Source organism: Xiphophorus hellerii, chromosome 15 (genome assembly GCF_003331165.1).
Source record: "Xiphophorus hellerii strain 12219 chromosome 15, Xiphophorus_hellerii-4.1, whole genome shotgun sequence".
Taxonomy (NCBI): Eukaryota; Metazoa; Chordata; class Actinopteri; order Cyprinodontiformes; family Poeciliidae; genus Xiphophorus; species Xiphophorus hellerii.
In genome coordinates this window covers 21568449-21585398 of record NC_045686.1, presented here as the reverse complement: position 1 = coordinate 21585398, position 16950 = coordinate 21568449, and the positions used below count along the sequence as shown (strand labels likewise).

The window sequence follows — 16950 nt, the reverse complement described above, 5'->3', positions numbered from 1 at the left end:
ATACTGAGTGCAACTTCTTTCTTCACAAAATGTAAACAAAATGGAGTGGTGTCAGATTTTAGCGGTTGTAGGATTTCTCTTCTGTCGTTGATAAAAGACTATGAGCCATTTCTCACTAGCGCTAAACTCGCACATTTGTTTTGGTTGTACTTCCCCAGAGTGCCCTGCGCTATAGATCGCTTGCTGCTTTTGGTGGGGTCTCTGGTCCACTTAGCATTCACATATGCATTTGACATGAGTTCACTTCAACCATACAGAGACCTACAGGGTTTCTCTAAGAAAACCTGCAAAGCAGTGCTAGGACAGTTCACCAGTGACAGTCCATCAAATTTTTGTAAATGTTAAAATTTACAAAAATTTGGATTTGCATGAGCAGGCATCAGATTTTGGAAATAACTGTATGCGATGCCGATCGTCAGATGCAGGGCTGGCGCAATTCAATGCGTCAAGTATAAACCTAGTTTAATCCATCTTTATTGTCACTGAAACGAGCGTACAAAAAAAAAACTATTTAAAATAAATAAACAACACTTAGCCTGGTGGGGGACCAGGCTTATAATACACTGGGGAAAACCTTGGAGAGCTAGGTTTGTAGGCAGACCAGTGTTTGCTTTTTTTGGTCTGCCTCAGAGTTCGATTCCACATTCACACTTCCCCAAACAAACCGGACTTTCTAGACAAACGGACTGAAGTTTGATTAAAGTGGACTAAATAGAGCTGGTGTGATTGCACACTAAATTTGAGCATGTGCAGTATGTACCTAAAAGCTACTTGGCAACCGGGCACACGCAACAGCCCAGACATTACACAGAAACAGGCAAACTGACGTTAGTACTCCTGCATCCATTAAATCCCTTTGCTGTTTTGACTGGCTGGCCAAGTGGCCCTTTGAATTGGGTTACGCGAGCTGCGTATCCTTCAGGCTCTCTTGCTGGAGCAAATGTGACAGCAGGACGTGCTGGGAGAGGAGGGGGCCACCGTCTGAGCTCAGCTTGTGGGGAGGTTGGCTGAGTTTTGCCCTAATATGGACACAGGCCAGGGGGGTGGGAGGGTGGGTGGATTTAGGGCAGACTGGGTGGAGAAGGGGAAACCTGCCCAGTGCCACCACAATGGCAGTCTTGCTTCCCGCTGTTGTTTCTCTGATACTTTTAATCCCACCACCGGCCGCAGTACAAACACTCAATCCACCCTGGAGAACTCTTCGGGAGTCAGTGCCGAGTCGTGTGTCACTTCATTTCTGTTGTTGCTCTCAGACAAGCCCCAGCTCAGAAACAATGCAGCACACAGCTCTCTCTCTCACTCACACACACACACACACAGCTACACAGTTGCTTGTAACACCAAAATGAAGGACAGAGCCTTCTCTTCCTCCTCTTCCTTACAGAAGCACTCCACTCAGTTAAACTGCTGGCTCGGCATGCCCTTCGCTTCATCCAGCTGGGCCTGATGCTTCGGTTTTACACTTGCTCAATACAAACTCCCATCGTCACATCTGGCCTCTGGCGCGACGGGACAAAACCCTCCCAGTGTTCAGTTTGATGAGAAAGGGGCTGTCAATGACCCTAGTGATGAACTCATTGGACCTCAGTCAACACAGAGACAGAGAACAGGGATAGAGAGATACTGGGAAGGCATTTAAAAGTGTGATGAGAGAACAATAGCTCAAATGAAGGCAAAAAGTAAGTAGAAAAGCAAAAAAACTGCTTTTCTACTTACTGGTATGGTATTTGGAGAAGAGAAGGAGGAGGCTGGATACCACTGGCAGTAGAGAGAAGGACTTCGGGCGTAGAAATTCCTTCTACGTCTCTGTTCAATGCCACTTCTGTTCTGCCAAGTCCGGCATGTCAACAGCAGCGCAGATACAAAGGGAGCCATGTCTGCGTGAGACGGGTTCTTGTGTGAAACTTCTGTCAGCATGTGTGTATGGGATGGCATTAAGCAATCGTCACCAAAGAGGACTTTCTCTGAAAGAGATAGGTGGCCAAGTCAGAATCACAGCAGTTCTGAAGTGACCTGTTCATTTTGTGCTCAAAACATTTACTGGCTACCTAGCAAAGATGCAGGAGCAAAAAATCTGATCTTTAATTGGTAAATGTAATAATTCTGAACAACTCACTTCTACAAAATAAATAAAGCTGAAGTATTGTTTCAATACTTGTTTTAAGGGTGTGTTCACACAGTCCTGTTTAATCCACTTTAATCAAACTCTAGTTCATTTACCTAGAAAGTCTGGTTTAACTAGGGAGGTGTGACCAAAAAACCTTAGGTCTCGGCTTGGCTGAAGTGAATTACGCCACTGTTCGAATGCAAATATAATAAGTATACTTACTTAAATAATAGTAAGCGGGCCAGAGACTTCTGCAAAAGCAGGAAGGTGATTACACCGCAGGGCATTCTGGGTAAATACATTACAACCAAAACAAAAGCTTGTGATCAACCGCTAAAATCTGACATTTTTATTTACATATTTTGAAGAAACAAGTTATCTTCTGTGGTTTTTGTGTTATTTCCTTCAGTGGTTCTTGGTGCAGTGCCACTACAGGGAAGAGGGGGAACAGGTTTTTCAAAGGGTTTGGTTCGTTTTAATGTGAAAGCGAAACGCAACACCTGAAAATGTAACAAATGTTGCAATTTTTGTCCCGAATCGAACAGAGTCTACCAACTATTAGATGCCATTTACAGGCCAACAGATGAAGAAGGATTCCAGGGAAATGTCTTTTCTGTCCTACAATCATGATCGCGTACGTCTGTAAAGTGAAACCATTTCAGCAACATTTCAGCGGTGGGCCTGTTTATCTTCTAAAGGAATCTCATTAGATTAGTGAATATGTTTTAATTTTCACTTGGAATTTTAATACATTGAATAAGTATGGCATATTATTCTAATAATTTCAGGGTGGGGAGTTGTACATTGCTACATATAGTTTGATGTGTAGTGAATTTCCAAAAGCATGTTAGTTTAAATGAATGAAAGACTTGCTTCCTTTCTTTCAGCCCTTGCCTCAGGTATTTGTTTTGCACTGACATCCCCTCCTCCACTCAGTGTGAGGGGGCAATTCTCTGTCTGAAACTGCTGAATAGTGCTTCCAGTAGCCTTCAGGTGCCTGTCTTATACAATAATATAGATAGTCTACAAACCTAATAAGCCTATTGCAGAAAAAAAGAGGAAATTTTTTACCTTCTGTAAAAGGTGCTGACGTGCTGCAATGTATTTGAATTTGAGTCCAGATTTCTGTGTACCTGTTAAATAAGTTCAACCGTTTAAAACTCAAGAAAATTGTCGCCGAGGTATTATAGAAAATGAATCAAACTGTACATTTAGTGGAGGGCAAACGGAGGTGGTTCTTTTCAAAACAAACCAAGTCACAACTTTCCACAAACACTGGCTCTACTGTTGGGTCACTATTATCACTACTTTTTTTTTTTTTAAACACACACACACATAAATGCAGCTTCTGGGGTGGCCACTGTAAATTTAGCATCCCTGCCTGGGTGGTTACCAACACTTAGTTACAAAATGAGGTGCTTGCACAAGGCGCTAACAGCACACAATGAGACAGTAAAGGAACCTGGACGGCAGAGAACTAATAGTACTTTAAGGGATGTTCAGTGTTAAACTAGTATCAAATTAAATTAAAAATCAGTCCAGGAACCACTCCCTATAAATCCTAATTACCAAACAGATTAATTTTAATTAGGTTCTGCATTGAAGCCATAACTTTGCAGAATTGCCTCACAAACAATTAGTTTCACAACTGTGTGCCCAACCCAATCTGTTGTCATATTGTTCTGCCTTAAGTCTTGCTAAAGTGTGACGGGTGTCCCGAATGTCATAATAGTACTGAGTAATTAGGCTGCAATAAACGATAAAAGAAAACATTTCTAGGTTGATGTAACTGTAGACATGCAGAATAAATGCAAAAATCCCCATAAAAACTCAGACCTTTTCTTTTTTTTTTGTAAACTAACCAAAAATAGTAACACAGAACAAGCTTGGATTATTTCTGTCAACTACTCGAGCTAAAATTTGATGCAAATTATTGCATATTTGAGTCTCTCATCATTGTGTAGCGGTGATAAACACAGAAGTGGAAATCACAGAGCAGAAGTGACACACCTTCCGCTGTTCAAGTAGCACACAGCAGGTCAGCAAAGCAAGACTTGAGAGCAAAAACTGTGGTGTGCAGCACTGACTTTTTGGGCAAGACAGAAATGCAGAGAATGAACAGATAAGCATAGCCCAAATCCAGATTACGGTCTAATCAAGTTTTTCCTCCTGTGGCTTTCCAAGTTTCCAATGTCCCAGAAAGCATGATGCTCTGGGCATTTTTATGCAAACTCCCAAAGAACGAGGTTTACACAAATCAACTGGGCATATGGAGAACTTTCCTGCCCCCAGTATCAGCTCTCTCTGGCATGATGTAGAGATGGCGAGTCGGGTTTATAAACATTGACTTAGACTGGCATTTTAGTGGAAATGTGATTTTTAAATCTTCCACATTTAGTGGATTTTTCTCAATACCTCGTCCCCCAGACTGAACCAAAATGCAACAAAGTAAAAAATAAAAAAAAACAGGTAAACTTTCTGGATTGAAAGCATGTTGTCGTGGCAACGCCAACACATTTTCAGCTGTTTTATTTCCCCTTTCGCCTGGTTGGGACGCCTCGTTTCCCCACAGCTATTTTTTGGCTTTAGATTTTAAATGTTGGCCGTCTATAGAACAGCCATGAGTGACGCGTACGCTCAAAGCAGTTTATTTCCACTCCCTGTGTTGCATTCATGATATCAGCTATTTAGACAGCTTATGGGTTTACATCTCGCAGTGCAATTAAATGAGTTCAGTTTTTAACGTGTTATTTTTCCTGTAATAACAAATCAAAATGGATGTGTTAATGTCACAGCCCTAGTTTAGAACAACACATTCATATTAGCTGTAGCTTCATAGCCTTCGACCAGATTACGGTCTAATCTGGTCGAAGGCTATGACCAGATAGCTCTGGTCATAGAAAATACTTTTTCTTTTTTTTTTTTATCATTTCACAACTAAACAAATATGTGCCTCATTTTTCTAAATAAAAGCACTTCCTGTACTGATTGTTCTAAAATCATAGGTGCGCCTTCATTCACTCAATACACTGCAGTAAAAAAAAAAACAATGTACAGCAATCTCAGCAGTTTGGTTAATTAGATTAATATTTAATTATTTAAACTGGCCCCAGCCTACTTAAATTTGAAGGATCAGGCATTGGGTGTGAAGTGTTATATTTCTCAACTTCTTAGACAAAAAGAAAAACAAAAGTGGTATCGGCAGATCAGGCTTTTTAGAGATCGGCGATCGGCCAGAAAACTGCAATCGGTGCACCCCTGTTAATCAGTGTTGAGTTCTCCACAATAAAAGCCCTTGACATTTGATTCAATTTAAAAAAAATTATATTGCCAAAGATTTGACACATTGCTATTTTTCTTCTTGATGTAATTGAGTATTAAGCTTTCTAATCGAGCCAATATAGCCTCACTTCAAATTTGAAAATAAGTTATATGTTGGATAAAATGTTGATGTGTAAACTACAGCAATGCAGTGTTATGTTGTAGACTAGACGAGAGGGTTGTAGAATGTTTTCTAAAGTGGCAAGTCGAAAAAAACAACGCAAAAACTCCCAACATTCTTTCAAAATTATTATTATAAAAAGGAGAAATGCATTAACAACGGAGAGGCAACCTACACCTAACAAACAGAACCTAGAACAGCCAGGCAGAGTTTATCGAAGCCGTACAGCAGACTCACAGAGAGCGGCCGCCGACCTGACAGGATGTGAGCATAAAAAGTGAAACGTGAGTGGGAAGTGTGCAGGGTCACAAGGCAGCACAGTTGTACACACACTTGTTCTCAGTGACAATTAAAGCGGCAGGCAGACGGCTAGTTTGGGGTAAAACAGGAAGCTTGGGGCTGGTATTTCACAGCGACCCAGCCTTGGTCCACCACAGACAAATAACTCATTATTTTGAGGGTAATAAAAAAAAAAAAAAACAGGAGGCTGTGAAACATTAATGCTGGTGAACATTGAACCTTCAGGGGTTTAAGTGGTAAAAACATTTTTAAGCTTTTAAGACAATAAGCTTGTTCTTTCAACTAGGATTTTTGTTAAAAATAAATAAATAAATAAAAAAATGAAAGGGCTCCTGAAGGCGTCAAGCTTTTCTATTGGAGGGTTTGACCTTGAATGAATGGTTATGCTGACTTCCAGTCAAAGCAGAGGAGAAGTGAGAAACAGATACAAAGCTGTCTCTACTCTTTGTATTAGCAAAGCTGGATTGCTCTAAGCCATTTCTAAAATAGCTTTGATTTTAGAAAAATTAAATGAAATAATTCATGGTGATCACTAGCGTTGAAGCCTTTTAGGCCACTCCTAGGGAGTGTAAAATTGTTTTTCACACTTTTTCTGGATTGTGTCTGTTACACACCCACAAAATCTGTTAGCGGCTCTCCAGTGAGGGTGTCAAATTTTTTTTCCCCCCTTGTCCAGCCCAGATGGCAGCGTTGGCTGAGTCAGCAGCGATCGTTGGGCAATATACAACTGGCCGATTAGATAAGATTAGATAAGGGCACGAAAGACAGTGCATCAGAGGAATTCAGGGACGTGCCGAAGTTCGCAAAAACATTGCAAATCCAGTAGATTTTCCCCACACTGTGTGGCGTTTCAGCCGCAAAGTGTGTTTTATTGGGGTTTGATGTGACGGGACAACAGTAGTGTATATTTGTGAAGTGGAAAGCAAAAGGACACATTTTGTTGTTTTTTTTTTTTTAAAGTGATGATTTAAATTTGTCTTCAGCCTCCCTGAGCCAAAACTCTGTACAATCATGTCTGGTTTTAAGAGGAAAAAAAAGATGACAAGCATTTGCAAATATTAATTTTTCAAGTCTTTTCACAGATTCTCAGGTGGATTCAGGTCTTGACTTTGACTGGGCCATTCTAACACATTAATGTGAATTTATCCCTGCAGGAGAAAAGCCTGCCAACAGCATGAAACAGCCACCACCGTGTCTCACCATGGAGGTGGTGTGTTTCATATATAGATTTTTACTAAACAGAGATTTCTATGCATGTTCTTGAGCTGCCTGGTCGTCACGGTGATGTTAGTTTAATGTTCAGCGGCAGACAACTGTAGGGTCTTCAGTTGTACTGTGAGGTTACCCCACAGTTTTGGTTCCTGCTATTAGAAACCACTAGATTTTACTTTACGGTGTCAAACAGTTAATTGAACTTTGAGAATGTGTTCTTGTATTATTATGCCATTACAATTATATTAAACACATTAAATTTAATAATTGTAATATGATGCAACGTGGACACGTTAAAGGGGTATGAATACTAAAACTAACAGTTTGTTTAGTTTAAATTTGGTCTTGACTTTAAAGGTTGCATACCATTTTTTCTAGGGGTGCACCGATTGCAGTTTTCTGGCCGATCGATCATTGATTTTTAAAAAAGCCTGACCGGCCGAGTCCGCTTTTGGCCGATATTGATTTGCTTTTACCTGAAAAGTTGCCAAATATGAGGAGAAAAATCGCTATTGTTAAGCAAACATTGCTGATTTTCAGATAATAGCTGAAGTAGATAAGATCGGTTTCACATAAATATCGGCTGACTACTTAATATTACGGCCAATTTATCTGTCAGTTGATTATCGGTGTATCATTTTTTTCTTCTTCATAATACTCACAAAAGCAAGTTATGGAGGAGATACTATTTCATCCTTATCGACATTTGACAATGTGTTCTCAAAGGTCTACTCACTAGACAGGCCTACAAGTCAGTAGACCAGTCAAAAAAACACATTTTGCTGGCCGATATATTATATATATTCCTTTATTTATTGTCCCAGAAGTTATTGCAATAAATGATAATATTGTTGTTTTGAGACCTTTTTCAAGTAATATAGTGGTAATGGCTTAATAATGCAGGAACACATTCTCAAAAGCCAATAAACTTTAAATTCTAATGAAGATTTATCACTGGAACTGGAAGACATTTTAAATATCCAAAATAGCAACAAAAAAAAAGTAACAAACAAAATGAATGATGAAATCTCTGTGTACAAAACTGTCCTTCAAAAAAAGAGCAAGTTGAGACCAAATCACAATGGACTGAAGACTAAAGAAAAATAAGAAACATTGCAAATGGAAATTTTCGCGCTCATTTCAATCTATTACCCAATTAATTGGATTATTGTTTATTAAACAGGCCTACAACGTAAGAACATAAAAACAAAACAGAATTTTCTTTTTTACCTTGGTATAGGCAACAAAAGAGTACACTGGTTTATTGAGGCTTTGAGCTGCTTATTCTACATAAATCTTATGATTTCACTTGCATCATCTGGTCCTCCCACCGTGAGACCTCAAATGCAGCATCATATTGTTGACATACAGCTAGACTTCTGCAAATGAAAACTGCTGCTTCCAGCGGTTTCACTTAAAAGTTTAGGAACAGCTTTATTGCAAATATCACATTTCTCCTTCCAGCTCCATTGGCAATCTAAAGTAGCAGACTTCAGTAGTTAGATGCCTTCTTTGTAATCTGAACCAAATGGCTGCAACCAAAGCATTTCCCCTCATCAAAGGGAAGTATAACACTAGCTTGCTGGCCTTGTATCAGGTGCATGCTGGTTTTCTTCTAATGGGAGTGATGGCTATTTGTTTTTGCAGAAATTAGAGTGAAATCATTCCTTTGTTTGTCAGATCTATAATTTGCTTCTTGTCTTCTTTTTTTTTATAAGCGTCAGTCAGTGGTAAAATACTACAAGATACATTGCGCTGCAACACAAAGGCTTTCCTGTGCACCAGACTCAAGCAGGTTAAAGCCACAAGGCGAAAAACGCCACCGATAAACGGCGCGCTCGAGACCATATCCTGTTTTTCTGCAACAAGAAGAAAAGTTTGCACAGTCACATACAAAATGCAATCTTCGGGCACACACACAAACACCCCCACACACGCACGTTGCGTTCAGGTCCTGCCAAAGCAAACTTGTAAATGACATGTTCTTGCTTGTTTGAATGGTCCCCCACCGGCTGCTCCACGCTGCATCAGTAGAACGCCGTAAGCGCTGCCTGCGGGTCCCCAGTGTCCACGTAAATGCCAAGAGACACAACTAGGCTAATCTGTCCAACGAACATGCAAAACAAGACAACGCGTTCCAGCGGAGATCAGGATTCATCCACACCAGCCATTGTTCTGCATGTTTAACAGCACCTTGAGTTCAGTTGGCATGCCAGGCATGCTGCGAATGCACCCTCCAAGCCCTATTCTGACTGAAACACGACAGACATACACACACACACACACACACACCCATGTGGGAAAACACACTCATACGTTTGTTGTTACTGGGGAGTGCAGCTGTTGCTGTATGTCGTCTTGAACAAAAGAGCGCCAGTTCAGTTCACTGAAACCAATCAGAAGGCACCAGTTTTTTGGTTAAGCACCCATCCAGTCTGCAGTTCAAAGTTTCCATGTGACCTAGTTCTCGTACAAGCAACAAGGCTAACTTGAAGGAGTTTATTTTCATCACTTCGGAGACAAAACAAAGAGTTTCAAGACTGACTAAACTAGTCCCAGAGTTAATAATAGCAGCTAAGGTAAAGAGTTGGTAGCTCTTGACACACTAAAGTGAAGCTATACATAGGTTTTGTTCTGATTTATGACATTGACATAGTCCAGCAGTGCAAAGTACTTCACTATAAGCCACCTGCCTGTGAAGGTATGAGGCTATGCTGTCAGGTTGAGGTTGTAAAACAGCTAGTACACCCTTATAAATTATTGCCCACTCGAGTCCCAAAGTTTTTCCCACGGCGACTAATTCAGCCAGTCGTAACAAAGCTGTATGTAGCTGGCTAAATGATTCCATAAAAAGGAAAATAGAGGAGAAAAGTGGAATTTAGCCGAAGAGTAACAAGCTAAGTTTGAGGGCTAGCTGCTAGCAGTGCTGCTGTTTAATAGAGAGAGAAAAAGGTTCAAAATGGACACGTAACAGGATGAATACCGAGTCATTTCATATTTTAACCGCGACATAATTATACAGCATAAAAAAACCTCCTCCATATAGTTAGCACTGAAAGTTGCCTAGCATTGTTAGCGCTTCCTCTCTGCGGTAACCCATCCCGTTTGACAGTCACTGATTTCACAGGGAAAGAGAACTTGGTTCTAACTCCAGTCAAGCGAAAGTCCTGGGAACATGAAAATAATGAAAATATAGGGTGAACTCACCTGTTGGTGTTGGTCCCACTGGGTAGTATTTTCACTGAAGTGGGCGGAGAAGCGTGGAGTGGTCTGGTTTAGTTTACGAAGTTCACACTTTTCACACACACGCATTAACACACACCGACCTTTCCAACTCAGCGTCCCCAGCAGCAACAGACAACAACTGACTGAGAATCCTCCCCTCCCTCTGCTGGGCCACCGCGAGACAACTGAATCCCACCTCCTCATCTCTGATTGGTCAAATTTGGGGACAGGGCAAAATGGGCCAATTAAAATGAGTTTTTCACTTTCTTTGGTCAATGGATATGCATTAAATCATGTCCTTTCTAAAGTGCTGTGAAGCGCTTTATGGGCTTCTTAGATAAATCAGATTTAGAATAAAATCTAATCAATATTAATGATAATAATTACATGTCCTCTAACACTGGCGACAAATTACGCTGTTATTTACATTCACCTAAATTAAAAAATGTAATGAACCTTACTTTATATTTTGTTTTGAGATGTCTGCATACAAAAACTCCAACATTCCCTGAGGGTTTTTTTTCATAGATGTTTGATGAAGTTAATGTTTTTACACTGAAACATTGTCAAAACAGAAAAGTTTTAGTTATTTATTTCGTTTACTCCTCGTACTTATTCCTGTTTTTCAAGTCTGTAAGTATTTCTATGCTGTTTTGTTTCTTTTATAAAACATACATGGATACATTTCCAAATTTTCTAAAATACATATGATTAATGTACTCTTCTCATTAGATAAAGAATAGATTGCTATCTTCAAAGCAAGACTCGAACAAATAAAGATTCGATTTATGGTTTGTATAAAAACAGTAAAGTTTTTGCACATTTCCCATTTAAATCCACTTTAATTGGTGTATGCATTCAAATTGGATGATGAAAAATGTGCAAAATTAAATCAGATACCTTTTTGTTGAAGGACTAAACAAAACAAAAAAAAAATCTTCAGTCTTTGGAGTTGAAAAGGAAGGATTTCGTTTATGAAGCAACATTTGAACAGCTTTATCTGAGACTGTCCAAACCTGACACCTGGCGGCGAGTCACTGTTATTGCCATGCCTGCCACTGCAGTAGTGGGTTCACTGCGACACTCAATCAAGTCAGATCAAAGACTTTCCACACAAGCTCACACTGCAGCGAGATTAGAAGGGAAAAAATGTTTTAATCACGCCTTTCATTCACTTTGCAAGCAGATGGCTGCAGGCGATTCGAGCAAACACACTGCGAGAATAAATACTTTATCACAGCAAGTGGAAGATTTAAATCTCCTAATCCCACCAGACAGATGGGTGGAAAACAGTGACAAAATATTGTTTCAGTCAGAAAATATGGACATTCTACTATATATATATATATTTAAGTTTAAGTTGCAGGTATAAGTCTTTCCTTTGTTGTTGTGAGTGAACTATTTTTGTCTCCACTGATTTATGCTAACACAACAGAGAATCACCGACAAAATGAAAATTATCCTGTTGACGCATGTCAAACCTATTTTGGATGTCCATCTGAGTGATTAGCATTAACGTCTATCTTAAGTCATACATTAATTACACGCTAATATTATATTATACTATTTTAAAATCAACAAGATCCCATTGTTCATTTTTAATTTTTTCTATCTACACAAAATATATTTTTAAGTCTATCTGTGGTTACTCAACATGCATTAAGAAGCTCAACCTCTAGGTGGCAGCAGCTCACCACTTGACTCTCGTGAGCCTGACTCAAACTTTGCCAAGAGAATCCGGCATAATGTAAACAATCTCACCTTGATTTCCCTCTGGAGGTGTTGATGACATTACTGCATTCCAGCTGTTTGGTTTGTATTTTATTTTGAAATGTTTCTCGATGAGATGTTGGGGTTGGAGTTGACAGCAAATACTGAAGGATTGTCCCTGTTACACCAGGTTATGGCAGAATCATCTTTTAGTAGTTTTAGTAGATACAGGAAATGTTGACTTACCTGCCTACCTACCTACCAACTCGTTCCGCGTACATTCAGGCACTTCTGTTTTCTTTTTTTTTTTCTTTTAGCTTGAAACAAAAAATTAAAAAACAAAAACACTTTAACTTTGTAGTTTTGAGCTTATTAAACCAAAATGAAAAATTGCATAGCAAACCGGTACTCGGACCCTACTCAGAATTAGGATTTTGTTGCGAGGAACTGCAACTTCGTAGAGTTAAAAGTAATAATAACTAAAAAATGTATCTAAATGGAGCAATAACAGTAAAAAATTTGGGATTATATTGCTTTTTGGGCACAAAAACGTTAAGACATTGGCGCGGTGGCATTGCAGGGGTGGCACACATTACTCTACCTGGCTGTCGTGTTCAAGTCCTCTCCCGAATGGTTCCTCACTCACCTTCCTGTCACATAAAGGCCATTGGAGCCTAAAACATGTGAAGGAGAGCAACTGTTTTGGGTTTCCGACATTTTCAATTCAAGTTATGCGAGCAATTAGAACAAATGAGCGGACGAAGTCCCGCGTTACGAATGTTGGGCAATAACATAATGAAGATGCTAATTCGTAAATGACGCCATGACATGCATGTCAAGTTCTGAACTTCATTTCAGACCTGACATGAATAAACACAAACTAGTTCACATACAGCTATAAACTTGATTCAGAATACTTAGGTGGGGAGTTATGAAAATTTATGAATTTGTATTATGTTGGGTGAACCGGATTTACAGCTGGTTTTTGTGACGAGGCAAGTGGCGCAATTCTAATCCCAAAGTAAATGTCCTAATTCATATCATTCAAGCATCTTCAAAGAGTTGCTGGTGATGCTGTGGGCAGAAAAGGATCTCCAGCAGCAGTCAAACGTTAGAGCTGAGCAAGGCCAGTGGTGGCCCCAAGCAAGGACACCCAAGCCTTGGTTACCATCTGTGCTAATCTACTCCCCGGACGGGGATTGAAATAAGCTTAATGTGGACGACTTTGTTGTTGTTAGCCAAAGGTGACTTCAGGTCCCCCCCGCCCCCACTCCACACCTATAATAATATTAACATTGAAACCCTGGGTGTGAGAGGAAATACAAAGACAAAATCCGATGTTGGCGCTCCCTTGTGAGTTCGCCTTTGTTACCGGGCGGATCGGAAAACCACTCTTTCATCTGCTGTTGTCCACGCTTGGCTAAAGGCCAGGGTGCTGTGCTAATCGCAACATAAACTTGTTTTGATCTCTGTTACAAAATTTACATGTGGATAAATTTGCAAAAGTATTCACACCCACTGAACTTTTTCAATTCCCTCAGGGCTCCAGTTTATTTTATGTGACAGAATCAACACAGCGCAGCATTGTGAAGGGGAAAGAGACTAATATGTTGTTTTCAAAATGTTTTTACAAAGGAAAAGCTAAGAGATATAAAATATATAAAAAATTTGAATTTTCAACAGATAACTTGAATAGCATTACGCTAACAATAAACCTGCACTGATCTGAACTCCCTTTTGTAATGTTACAAGTGGGTTTTTTGTGTGTAAATGAAAGTTATTCTTATTGTTAGGGCTGCACAATACTAGAAAATCTAGTGATGGCGATAACATCAGTAAATATTACGATAACATTATCAGTTCTCATAGTTCTTCTTCCCTCCCTTCCTCATCTGGGTTTCCAACAATCTGTGACCTTTGGCATCGGTATCCAGTGTGAGCTAACCATGACGTTAGCATGAAACATGCAAGTTCATAACGCTTTGAATACATTAGCCAACAATTGTTGTGCTCCAAACAGTTCTTCTCGATATGAAAATTGCATAAACTGATATTACACTGAGGATATATTTGCAATATATTGTGCAGCTCTACCCCTAAAATAATTGTAGTACTTACTGAATGCGACTTAAGATTTTAATTTGTAAAACATGTTAGAAAAAAACCCTCAAAATGACATGACATGCCGTTTTACTGTGAAAAAAAAAATCTGATAGAGAATGAATACTTCTGTCAAGCCCGGGGTACAGCGACCACACTGTGTCACCAAGAAGTACAGGCCACAGTAAATTCCTTGTAGTTCCTCCTGTCACTGTTTCTTGGAGATTTTAAAAAGCTCCTGCGGTGAGCGTGGAAAACGGTGAGTAATATGTCAACATTTACATTTGGGCGAGTCAGAATCTAAAAGGTGCCCAGGCAGATGTGAGGATGCGCAGTTTTCTAAATGTCATCAGTGTAGTTTGATGAAAAGGCTTTTTGTCTCCCCGAGGAACAGGATCTGTTTTCTCCCAACTCGCCTGCAGAGACGACAGAATTTACTGAACACATTCAGCTCTGAGGTTTTTGGTCTTTTCGTACTTTCTTTTTGTGTTTGTTCTCACAGTGGAGCCATAAGCTTAATCTAAGCTGAACTGGTATTGTCTAAATGCTTAGAGTGACATAATGCATTGACCAAGCTTTCAGTTTGTGATGGTCATAAAGGGGCAGTATTATGTAAAATCGATTTTCTGAAGACTGGGTTGCATAAAGAGCAGGAGCTTTTAAAGGGACAGAGGCACAATTTTAAGGTATTAAATAACAAGGTAAAATGAATTTTAAGTCACATTTGATAGATTTTTTTTTAAATCTATCAAACTCTATTAACTGAGGTTAACATAGTTGCATGATTGAGCTATAAAATGTGCCTGGAAAACACATAATACTGCCCCTTTGACGGGTTATATGGCTCTCCACCCAGGGCTTCCATCTGTTGGGGCATAGCAAGAGAAAAAAAAGCCTTGTGTTGCACTCAGTGTAAACACTGGAAGAGCACATGGAAACAGCACAAACGTCAGAATCTGATTCTAATCTAAACTCAAGAGTCCCCAAGCTGGATTGATGAATATTCAATACATATTTTTAAAAAATCATATTGCAAACACTTTTGTTTGGATTTTATCCCCGCCACTAGACCAGACCAAGTTTCTCCCAAGTGCCCTGCTGTTGTGCCTTGCTAATAGGCTTCTGTTTTCTGAGCATGCCGGCCAGATGCACATTCACGTCCATGTTGACGTTAAGCAGCAAACAGCCGTCCTCTGATCTGCCAGACTGCGCAGACTTTTGGAGCTCTCGTTGGATCTTTCTTGGTATTTAATGTAATTTTCTAGGCCACAACCTTTCTTCTTGAACTCCACGCCCGAGTCTCTGTCGCCTCCTGGTTATTATTTTTTACTTCCTAAATCCATGGTGAGCCCTCGAAGACTAATTTGATTAAAAAATTTTAAAAAACAGCTTCATACCAGGAAATCTTTTTTTTTTTAAAGAATACGCTGATAATGACAATAGCATAATTTTTAAAGATGTGCTAACTCAAATAAAGAGGTTCAATTCTAACTGATTTAGATCCCTAACTTTAACCTCTTGCATTAAAAAGACACACAAATAAAAATTATCTCAGGACTAAAATCCTACCGAATCTTTAGCAACCACAACTAATGTGCCATACGAATAATTTGTATTTACAATGTGGCTTTGAAATCACTGTTGAACCACAACTTACCTAACCCAAAGTACGACCAGACGGCTAAGTTCTGAAAATAACCCACAATTTTTACTATATGCAAAAATTAGATAATAAAAAACACTTTCAAAAAATTGTGGCTAATAGTGGCTAAAGGTTTAGCCACAGTTCCACCCAGAGGCTGTAGCACAATCTCAAGAAGACTTTAATTGATGTTTGAAAGAACCATAAGCTGCCTCCTGCTTAGCTTAGCAGAGCCACGGGATTTAATCATAAAACATCCTAATAATAAACACCAAGCACAACTAATGAGAGAAACATTTAAGAAGTAACACCTTCAGTGAAATTGGAAATAAAAACTTTAGGTAGGATTGTTTTATCTTAGCAAATGAAAGCAACTGGTGATTTTTTAAATTCGACCTACACTAAATAGACAAATTTCAGTGACTCATATATGTAACACCCTCCATAACTCACACATAGAAATGTAAGAAGACAGAAACAGTGAGAATATATGCGATGAGAGGTTTGTGTAGGCAAACTCGTGAGGACTGAAGGTAAATAATAGAGTCAAGAAGAAAACAGTAGCATGGGGGAAAAAAAATCAACCCACTGAGTTATTGTGTACCCACATTTCAGGCTCTATCATCAGATTAGCGTCAGACGTTGGGCGCCAGGAGTGTGGGGAGATAAGCATTTGTTATTTGCCTTGAAAATGAAAGTGTGTACTCATCATCCAGGAGTCTACTTTGTATATATATATATATATATATATATATATATATATATATATAAAACTCAGCCAAATTCAATCCAGTTTTGCTATGAAGGTCCATTTCAAATTTCTACAAAACGCTGACAGTGGTTCTATCCTGAGGGATGTTGTGGCCTATTTCTTCCCTATTGCCTCTCTAGTTTTCCTTTTTATTTTAGATTGGAAACATCAAGTCAGCTCCACTGCACTTGGAAAGACAATAGAAAAGAAAACTCTAATCTTAACTGAACAATAGTAGTTTCAGGTTCCATGCTTTTCTTTCATAATTCTCTTTTATACAGTGTGTGATCGCAAAGGACATTTCCTCTCTGGAAAGCAAAGGCCTAAACCTCTTTTATATTAATAATAATAATAACAAGAAGAAGGAATAAGGGAGTCAGGGGAATTTTGCATATTTACGTAGAAATAATTTGTGATGTCTTATTTCTTTAAAAAGAAAAGTGCAACCAAAAGCATCTGTG

The 16950-nt window shown here is 39.2% G+C and overlaps 1 protein-coding gene across 2 annotated transcripts in view; it reads right to left on the bottom strand.

Moving 5' to 3' along the window:
• Positions 1-10437, bottom strand: part of fam49a (family with sequence similarity 49 member A) — a 31490-nt gene extending 21053 nt beyond the window's left edge. For both annotated transcript variants that reach the window (XM_032586297.1, XM_032586296.1), the window contains exon 1: positions 10269-10437. The gene's annotated coding sequence lies outside the window, so the exon portion shown is untranslated. The remainder of the gene's footprint in view (positions 1-10268) is intronic.
• Between the last annotated feature and the right edge of the window lie 6513 nt (positions 10438-16950).